Source organism: Malania oleifera, chromosome 6, assembly GCF_029873635.1.
Source record: "Malania oleifera isolate guangnan ecotype guangnan chromosome 6, ASM2987363v1, whole genome shotgun sequence".
NCBI classification, from domain to species: Eukaryota; Viridiplantae; Streptophyta; class Magnoliopsida; order Santalales; family Ximeniaceae; genus Malania; species Malania oleifera.
In genome coordinates this window covers 30,094,451-30,104,613 of record NC_080422.1, presented here as the reverse complement: position 1 = coordinate 30,104,613, position 10,163 = coordinate 30,094,451, and positions in this window count along the sequence as shown.

Genomic DNA, 10,163 nt, shown 5'->3' with positions numbered 1-10,163 from the left:
GGTATTATTACTGCTGCACTCTAAAGTCTACAAGAACCTAGTATCCTAGGCTTTGATACCAAACTATAACGACCTCAAAATCTTTATATAAAAATGAAACATAATAAATAAAATGGTCAACCTGAACTCGCGGGTAACGGGGACACCTATCATTCATAGCGGAAACCTATGTAGCAATAAATATAAATCACATTTTCAAAACCATAATATACATAATACTAGAGTTTACTACATCACCAAAATACTGTATTTATATGCAACCTCCAAAACATCAAAATAATCCTAGGATCATACAACAAAAATCCGTTGATCCTAGATCAATGCTTATCCTTCTAGTAGGGAAGCTCAACTCACTCAACGGCAGCCCCAACCCGCCGGTCTCTCTGGGTTTCCTGAAAATCATTTAATGTTCGGGGGTGAAATACTTCTCAATAAAGGAAAATAAACTAAATGTAGCTGTGTGGCAACATGAATATTTATTGTAGTTATACATACTCAGTACGTTTTATATATCTAAAAACATACATTATAACATGGTGGAATAATCATATACTTTCATATTTTCTAATAATTCATACTGATCATGAAATGTCTATTATAGCTAATAATACTAAAAATACACCTAGGACGTATAGTTAGCTAATGTCATGTATTATCCCCTATAATGGGTTGTGCAGCCCGAAGGCGGGACCTGACAATGGCTGGCCGACCACTGTAGAGTCAAAAATGTCTATAAGTACGATGTGCTCGCCACACCTTGGTCCAGACTGCTAGGTGAACGTCCACACTCTACATTGAAAGTCACATCGATTATCCATCTCCCACCCCCTCATGGGGTGGTTAGCACTAATCTGATTATAAACGTGGGGTGGTTAGCACTAATCTGATCATAAATATATGATCTATAAGTTACGGTACCGTGCTCCTGAACTTAACTAAACTAACATCCGAGTTCTGATAAAATATAATACATGATATTATAGCATTTTTCATCATTTCATAAATACGGCCTCATGCTGAAAATCATTTCATAAATATGGCCTCGCGCCGAACATTTCATAAATACTGCCTTACGCCAAAATCATTTCATAAATATGGCCTCGCGCCGAAATCATTTCATATATATATATATATATACCATTCTGAAAATAAATCAATTATCATGTATTTTCAACATCATTTGTATTGTAACATTTCATATTCCTGAAAACATGCTTCATCCGTAACAAAGTCATATTGTAATACATTTCATGTAAAGTAATATTCACCACACATTTGCTGTATAGAGCCATACATTGTATTCTAAAAAAAATCATAATTTCTGGCATCTCATACATATATATACATATACATTTCAACATAATAGCAGTATTTTCCCAAACGTGCATTTCCTTTGTAATATACAAATATAATATATGCTTTCTTGAAAATAAGTTTACTTATACATAATATTAATTTGCAGGGAAAATAACTCCTTTAGTTTATTCCCTTACTTGACTACTGAGAAAAGCCTCTATAAATTCTGGTCTCACACCCATAGCATTTCCTAATCAATATCCTGAAAATGAAAACTCCCAGTACTAAACTTTAGTATTTTCATGCGAATATCATTTCCTATAACTACAGTAGGACCAAATTCAGAATAAAAAGTCTTACCTCAACTCAGGGATGATTTTCAAAGGAGTTCCATTGACGATCTGCTCCGGCAGATATGTAGAGAACTTCTCTAAGAGTGTTATGGTGGTCTCAGATCTTCGATTCGGCGAGCGATGGAGCCGAAATCGAAGAGAGAGAAGAGAGAAACCGAAGGGGAAGAGAGAGAGTGAGATATTTCTTAATTTTGATGTTTAAATCCGGGTTTTTGATATTTATAGGACTGGATTCGTCGACGAGACACATCACCTCGTCGATGAGTCCTATAGAAAGTTCGTTGACGAACCTGCACCTTTGTCGACCAATTTCAGATTTCCCCAAAACCCTCTCTCGGTATCTTCTTGTCGATGAATCTTGTCTTCGTCGACGAGGCCTTGATAATTTCCCTCGATTATTCCTTCCAAGTACAATGTTGTTGACTGCTTCCTTCTGTTACTATTTTCATTTCCCTTCCTCTTTATTTAAATTACATTATTTTTATTCGGGTCATTACACCCACTCTCATGCCTCAACAAGTAATCATAAAAGTTGTAAGTATAATCTTTCGTGTATTTACAAAACTTGCTTACATTGTAAAAGCAAAGGGCATAGTCGATTTAATTGTCTATTTAGAAGTGCCCGAGGCCTAAACAAAGAAATGATATGGGTGATCAGAAAAGCAAGCCTCATAGGACTTAAGGAAAAATGGATTTCAATTGGAATCATATAATCATTTAATCCATCCTTAGTTCCTAGATTTAGGATTTGTGATGACTATATGGCCTAGGGAGTAATATGTGCTTAAAATTTCAAAATTTAGTATATGCCTTCACTATACACTATTTGTATACTAAGAACTTTATAGAAATCATACCAATGTAAAAATTCAAGAAATTTATCCAATTTGAACCTAATGCATATACATTATAATGATTGGGTAAAATATGAAAATATTGGTCAAAGTATGTTAAAGTAAAATCCACTTCCAAATGGACAAGGCATGTTTGCTTGGTAATTAATTCGAAATGCTTAACTCATGCTTGAAGATATAACATCTTAAGTTAAGTAACTGTTGTCCATTGCACAAAAATGAGCTTTAGGGATCCATCCAAGTATACATACCTTTAACCCTAATCTCATAAATCAAAATCTGGTCATCACTACAGGTATAAGCACCAATGATAATAAATTCCATATCTACTAATGCTAATTAAAAAGACATCTTGCTCGTAATCAAAATTAGAGGCATCTACTAAAGGAATCAACTAAATGAAAATATTCCCTTTGAGCTTAAAATATAAAAATCCTCTAATCTTAGTTCACCTATCTCCTTCATAGGAAATCTTTACCATACCACAATCACATTAGGTAAATATCCATCCTCTCATTGGTTCGTATCCTTGCTCCAAAATTATGATCATACTTAAAGGATACTTTCCAATCACCAAAGAGCTATAGTCAAAATTCATATAATCTTTAGTGCTCTTTGCCAAAATAGTTAGGACAATGTCTTTAGACTTCTTATCCTAAAAAATGTCTTGCCTATCCTAAATACTCTTTTGTATCCATTAGTAATTTAATTTTCAAAGAGTATTTATTCAAACTCCGTTTACAAGCTCTCAAAATCTAAGTCAAAACCTTTAGAGCTTCATATCCTTTGAGATGAGTTAAATGGCTAAATTAATTGCATTAGGTTTCAAATTTGAAGAAAATTCTTATTCCAAAAGAAACCTATGCACAAACCTTAAAGTTTAATGCCATTTGAACTTGTGCCTTTCACATTTTGAAGATCATAAGAAAAGAGGCAATTATAGGCTTTATTCATTGAAAGAATATTGATTGTGACTTTTTGGTCCTTTAAAGCCTATGCATCTAGAGCCAAGTTTTAATCATTTAGAATCTTAAATCTCTCGGAAAAAGATTTTTTAAAATAAGAAAAGGACATAAAATGGTTTAGTGCATAATTGAGGGGGAGCATTTACTTATGTCTATATAAATTTAAATGCTCTCATCATCTTATAACATTTATGTCTATGTCTTCATAAGAACTGCACTGAACTCAAATCCATCCACTACTTTTTAGTGTTTATATTCTTTGTTGGATAGATTATTATTTATAAGTTGATGATTGCTACCTGATTGCATGCTTAGTCTAGAAAGCCTCCTGCATGGCAGATGCAGTTGATGTGTATTGCATGCTGATAGTGGATATAGGTTCTCGTGTGCCTTGAACTGAATCATATATTTCTTATTTGAACCTATCAAGTACAGGTTTTATAGGAAAATGTCCAATTTACAGACGACATGCTGCTAAAATTTCGACAGGAATTTTTCCAAAGTAAAACCTTGTACAAAGATGATTATGATAGTATATATGTTAAAATTTTTTTGAAATGATGAGTGAAAACTCAAATAGATAATTAAATTTCATCATTGAATAATCATAAAAAATGTTTAGGGGAGCTAAGCTTCATCCCTATAGAAAGAGCATAAAAAATTCATATGCATCAATTCACATTTTTGAATGTAGAGGCTCTTCAGAAAACCCTGAACATCATATCCAACTCGTAAAGTTCTATGAATTGATATGGATTGTTTTAGGTTATGAGAATTTTTGCAATGCCTTAATATATATATTTCTCTTTGATGCATAATTAAATAATATCCAATATGGTTATGTTAAAAGATTTTAATTAATTGCTTATACTACTTGGCCTTTTAAATTAAAGTAATTCTTTATATGTATAAGCACTTAGAAGCATTTAAGCTATCATTCAAATTGAAAGAGGGAGCATCTAAATTGAAAAGTTGTTGACCTGACAGGTCACACCCAGTTTTGATCATGACAAATACTCTTAGTACTGATGGTTGTACTAAGGTTTGCATGCATGTTCATCTTGCACGTGTACTCGAACTAAAAGACATATCATAATGGCATGTGGTGTTCATGCCAATGAATGAAGAAGTTCTGTATTGTATTTGTAATTCTTTTTCACTTTCTTCATTCTGGGATGTAATATTATTATGGACTGTACACTCCTATAACTTGTACTAATTTGCATCATGCATGATAGGTAGGTAGGGTCGATTGGTAGGTATGCTCAAATCGACCCTACCTACACAAACCATAGAAAGACCTTAGGGATCAAGGTCGACCGATGTTGGATTTTTTTGGTATCCTAAAGAAGACCTAGACTGACCTTAGGACTTCCTATAATTTATAAAAGTATGTCTTATAGTCTTAAACATTAATCATTATATGAATAGGATTAATATACAAAGGGATTAGAACTGAAATGCATTAAAAATGCATGTTTGGTCGACCGAACTTTCACAATTTAAATCACTCGGTTGACTGAATCGATCAGCGGTCAGCAGTTTGACCATGGCTTAGTTGACCGAACCAGACCATTTCAATTATGTTGGTCAACCGAACTTCCGCTGGTCAACACTTTGACCTTTCGATTGACCAACCAAGAAAGTACTTCAACACCTTGGTCAACCGAAGGTACTCGGAGATGCCCTAACGTACTGGTCGGCCGAACTTCATAGTTCAAAGTGTCCTAGTCAACTGAACTGCTCTAAATTGGAAAATCACTTTCAAATCTTTTGAGACGGTCGACTAACAACTCAGTTCATTTTCTCCCAATCAACTAAACTTTGTCACCTGGTCAACTGAACCTCAAGTCCGGTCGACCGGTGCTCTCGAGTTGAAATTTTTTTTGCCGTAGTTAATTTTTTAAACATGATTAATTGTGCTAAAACGCTTTAAAACAATACTAATAATACCCTCGGTGTCCCCAACAGTCATAATTTTGCCTATGCCTATATATACAAGCTCATTTGCAAAATTAAGATGTGATTAGCAAGATCATTAAGGCCAAAATTCTCTCAAATTAAAAAATCATTTTATAACCTATACTACTCCCATACACTTCAAAACTTCATTTTCCTTGATCATTCAAGTGTTGTGAGTATATTTAGTGTGCTTGTGTACCATTCAAATTTGTTCATACTCTCATTAGATTATATTGATTGTGTCGCGGCGTCCCGGGCGCGCGTGTGCCCCAGGCGGCGAAATTAGAAATCATTTTAATATTTTCATAGAAAAACATGGATATCGGAGTCGCCACTAACCTTTAGTGCGGTTAGAACACATGATTACTACCCCGTTAGGGGTAGAATCGGTCTACATTACCAGAATTGGGGTCGGGAGTTCGGTTACGCGAGAGGAAGGTACGAGCACCCCCTACGCGCCCGTTCTTACGAACGGTACCTAATTAATTTGAAATTATCCCTAAGCTAATCTAATAAGTCTTTAAATTATTCCTTTTTATGAATTTATAAATACATGTGAAAAATAAATAAATAAATAAAATAATAAATAAATGAAGATAATATATACATATGTATTCCCTCAGAGCTTGGGGTACGTGATGCCTAAAGGCTCATACCCCCGCAATAAAATCATAGGGATTAAAAATTAATAAAATATCTAAGAAAATACACTCCCAAATTTTGAAATTGTATATAAAATTTTTATAGGAAAATACTAGTATGGGAGGTTTTACTATATATTGATAAGATAATAAGTTAAAATATTAAATTATCACAATGCATATAAAAATAGTGATGATAATAAGCATATTCAAATATTACAACTTTCAAAATAGGCAATAAAATACCATATGTATATATATATATATTAAAATACTCAAGATACTATACAAGGTAACACCATCTATAAAAAAAAAATGCCTTAATAAGTGAAACTAAATAATAATTATACCATAATATTCCATACAATATCATACTAAATATAGTAGCAAAACGTATACCAAAACTCTAAACTTGCCATAATGATTGATACCTTTATATGTAAACATGATGAAATATTAGAATACTAATACTAACTATCCTAAAATATTAATATGAGTATACATAACATATATAATAAAGAAAACCCTAAATAATTAAAACTAGATGTACATTAATGATGAAAACCCTAAATAGCCCTAAACATATGAATATTAAAGACACTTTAAGTAAATAACTACGATACCTATTCTAACTACGTATTAAACATGCAATAATAATATGGACTACTGAACGAATAAAACGAAATTAAATTTTAAATGTCCAAACAAATTCCAACTATAAAAATTTCTACACTCAAGAAAATTAACTTATATGAATAATACAATCAAAACATACCCTGAGTACCAAAAATTAAAATGACTATAAAAATCATAAAAACCTATATACCTGCATACGCAAAGAAAAAAACAAAAATCAAGACATTAGATATTAGGACAAACCAAAACTAGCAAAAAAAAAAATAATAATAATAATATTAACTAAATACTACAACAAATATTATATCAACATACACACATACATAGCCTAGATATAAACATTAACTAAATATTACAGCAAATAATGTATTAATATACATATATACACATAGCCTATATGCAAATATTAACTAAAAGCTACAACAAGTATTATATTGATATACACACATACATACCATAACCAATATTAGATTAGTATACACACATGACAAAAAAAAAAACAAAAAAAAACAAAAAAAAAAATATCACTGCAATAAAATGAAACCGTAAACACAATATTACAATTTTAACGTATATATACAATAAAAAGGCCTAGATATGAATATTAACTAAATACCACAATAAATAATATATTAATATACTAATGTCTTAAACTTTGAATATTAAAACAAATAAAAAACATGAAAAGAAACATAAAAGAAATACACGTGCACGTGTGTGTGTGTCCGCATGCAAGAGGAGTTTACAGAGGGGGTCGGTGCTGAGGATCTGCTGGTGGAGCAGACGGCCCGGGGAAGAGGCGCTGCGGTTGCTGTGAGGAGCCATCGGAGATGATGGCCGAGAGCAGGGGATGTTCTCGGCAGCAAAGCAGGGGTACGGTACTTGGTGGTCGCCGGAGGGAGTTGCAGAGGCTGCAGGGTGGTGCTCGGGTCTGGGGGCAGCTGGTCGGAGCTTGTGCAGCAGTTTTTTTTATTTTTTTTCTTTTCTTGCTGTGCGCTGCTGGCTCCGTGTACCCGTGGAGTGGTGCTGCCGGTGGAGATGGTGGCTGCAGAGAGGAGAGCTGCTGTCGGAGGATTGGTGGAACGTGAGGATGAGGGAGTGAGAGAGGGAGCTAGGGCCGGCGAGTGGCGACTGGGTAGATGGAGAAAGAAGGATAAAGCTTAGGTTTTTTTTTTTTTTTTTGTGTTTTTCTCCCCGGCTGTGCGCTGTGCCTGTGGCTGTGCGTGCGCTGCCCTCCATTGGTTCTGTGAACGTGCCTTTAAATAGGCATCTCCCCCAAAACCCTAATGAAAACTTTCCTTTTTTGATTTTCTTTTTCATTTTTCATTTTTTTTTTTTACTTTTATTCTTATGGTAATAATGAAAATGGAAATAATAATAATAATAATTATCATATAAGTATCAACAAGGTAATAATAATAATAAATAATTATAGTAAAAATAAAAACTAAGATACTATTGGTAAAATAATAATAGTATTAATATTAATAAAAATAAAGTAATAATACTAAAAATAATAATAGCCAAAATAAGATACTAATGCTAATAATAATAATAATAATAATAATAATAACATATCAAAAACAATAAAACAAAATGAAAAATAAAAATAATTATAGTAAAGTAAAAATAAAATAAAGATAATCAAAGTACTAGTAATAATAATAAAAATGAAAAATAATAATAGTAATGATAGAAATACTAGCAAAATAATAGTAAAGTACTAATAATATAGGAAAATAATAATAATAATAATAATAATAATAATAATAATAATAATAATAAATAAATAAATAAATAAATAAATAAAAATAAAAAAAATATACCCAAAATAATAGTAAGGTAACACTAATTATAATACTAGTAATGAACAATAATAAATAATACAAATAATTATAAGAAAATAATAATAATAAAAATAAGGTAATAATAATAATAATATAATGAGAAGGGACTCCTTTGATCTATTTGGTTAGGGCAAAAATAGGTTGTCTACAGATTGTTTGATTTTATTAAGAGTAGAAGCATCAAGTTCTTCCACTGATTTAACTTGATAAATCTTGTCTAGGAAGACTTGGAAGGTTGTGGTTCTTGCATTGTTATTGCAAGACACCTAAGCCTATATTTTTTGTGTGCAACATCATTTTCAAAACTTGTATTCAAACATTCCTTATGCTTAGTACATTGAGAATATCTTGTTGAGTTTGTTTGAATCAACTAACTAGCATATTTGAAACCTTGATATGATTTAGTGATATTCACATACCGTGTTTCAAATCTTACTTTGATATACACTCTAAATTTAGAATGATAATCTATACTTATTTGAGTGTTTAGCACACATTAGAGTACTAAGCATATTTACATATCATTCGTGCTTGCAATATTGCTTGAGCTAGCCTGGTGTACATATCTGCTTATGAAGAAGTGTATTTCCATGTACAAAAATTTCACATCATTTGTTGTATTCCAGGCGTGGGCCTGAAGAGGGAAACTAGCCCTGTTGAATAGTCACAGACTAGCTTAGACCCGGTTAGGAAAGTTAGGTGCATCATCTAGGTAAGGCATGTTAGTTGAGGTTAGCCCCTTGAATTGACCTAATTGTAATCGGTGCCGCTCCACCCATTAAGTGAGCAGTAGTGGAATCCTTGTGCTGGTGTGGCCAAGGCGGAGATGTAGGCAATTTGTTCGAACCTCGATGACATATTGCATGTATTGTTTACTTTTTCACACTTTACTTTTATTGCACGTGTATGTTTATTTATTGATCGCATAGATTAACCCTAGGTTGTGTAATATTACTATTAAACCGATTGACCTAGGCAATAATTTTTAAATACCCAATTCACTCCCCTTTTGGGATTACACCAAAGCTAACAAAAGTTTCTATCTCATTATGCTCACCAACCCGTTTAGCTTAGATCTTATCCAAACTTGCTGTGGCGTGTAATAAAATGAATTAATTTTATTGAAAATCTTATGTTGAAAAATTTGGTTTCGCCTCAGTCATCTATATTGCCATATGATCTTGCATGTGATTGATAAATTTTCTAAATTGTTTTTAAACAATTCTAATAATACCATACATGTCCTAAACGTTCATAATTTGCCCTACTTCTATATATAAGAATTCATTTGTGTGGATTAGCATTAGATTAGCAAAAATCATTAGCAAGAAATTCTCTCAATCTCAAAATCCTATTTTTCCTATAATACTTCCAAATACTCTCATACCTTTATTCCTTTGATCAAACTTAGCATTGTGAGAGCTTCTTGTTGTGCTATTGCTTAGTATAGATTGCTTAATACTCCCATTACTCTCACTTGATTGATTGATTTATTTTGGAGAGTTAAGCAAAGTTATTCCCACAGATTTAAGTTTAATAAATCTTGTGTTGGGATAAACTCAGTAGCTTGAGGATCTTTGCATTATCATTGTAAGATTCCTATAGTTAT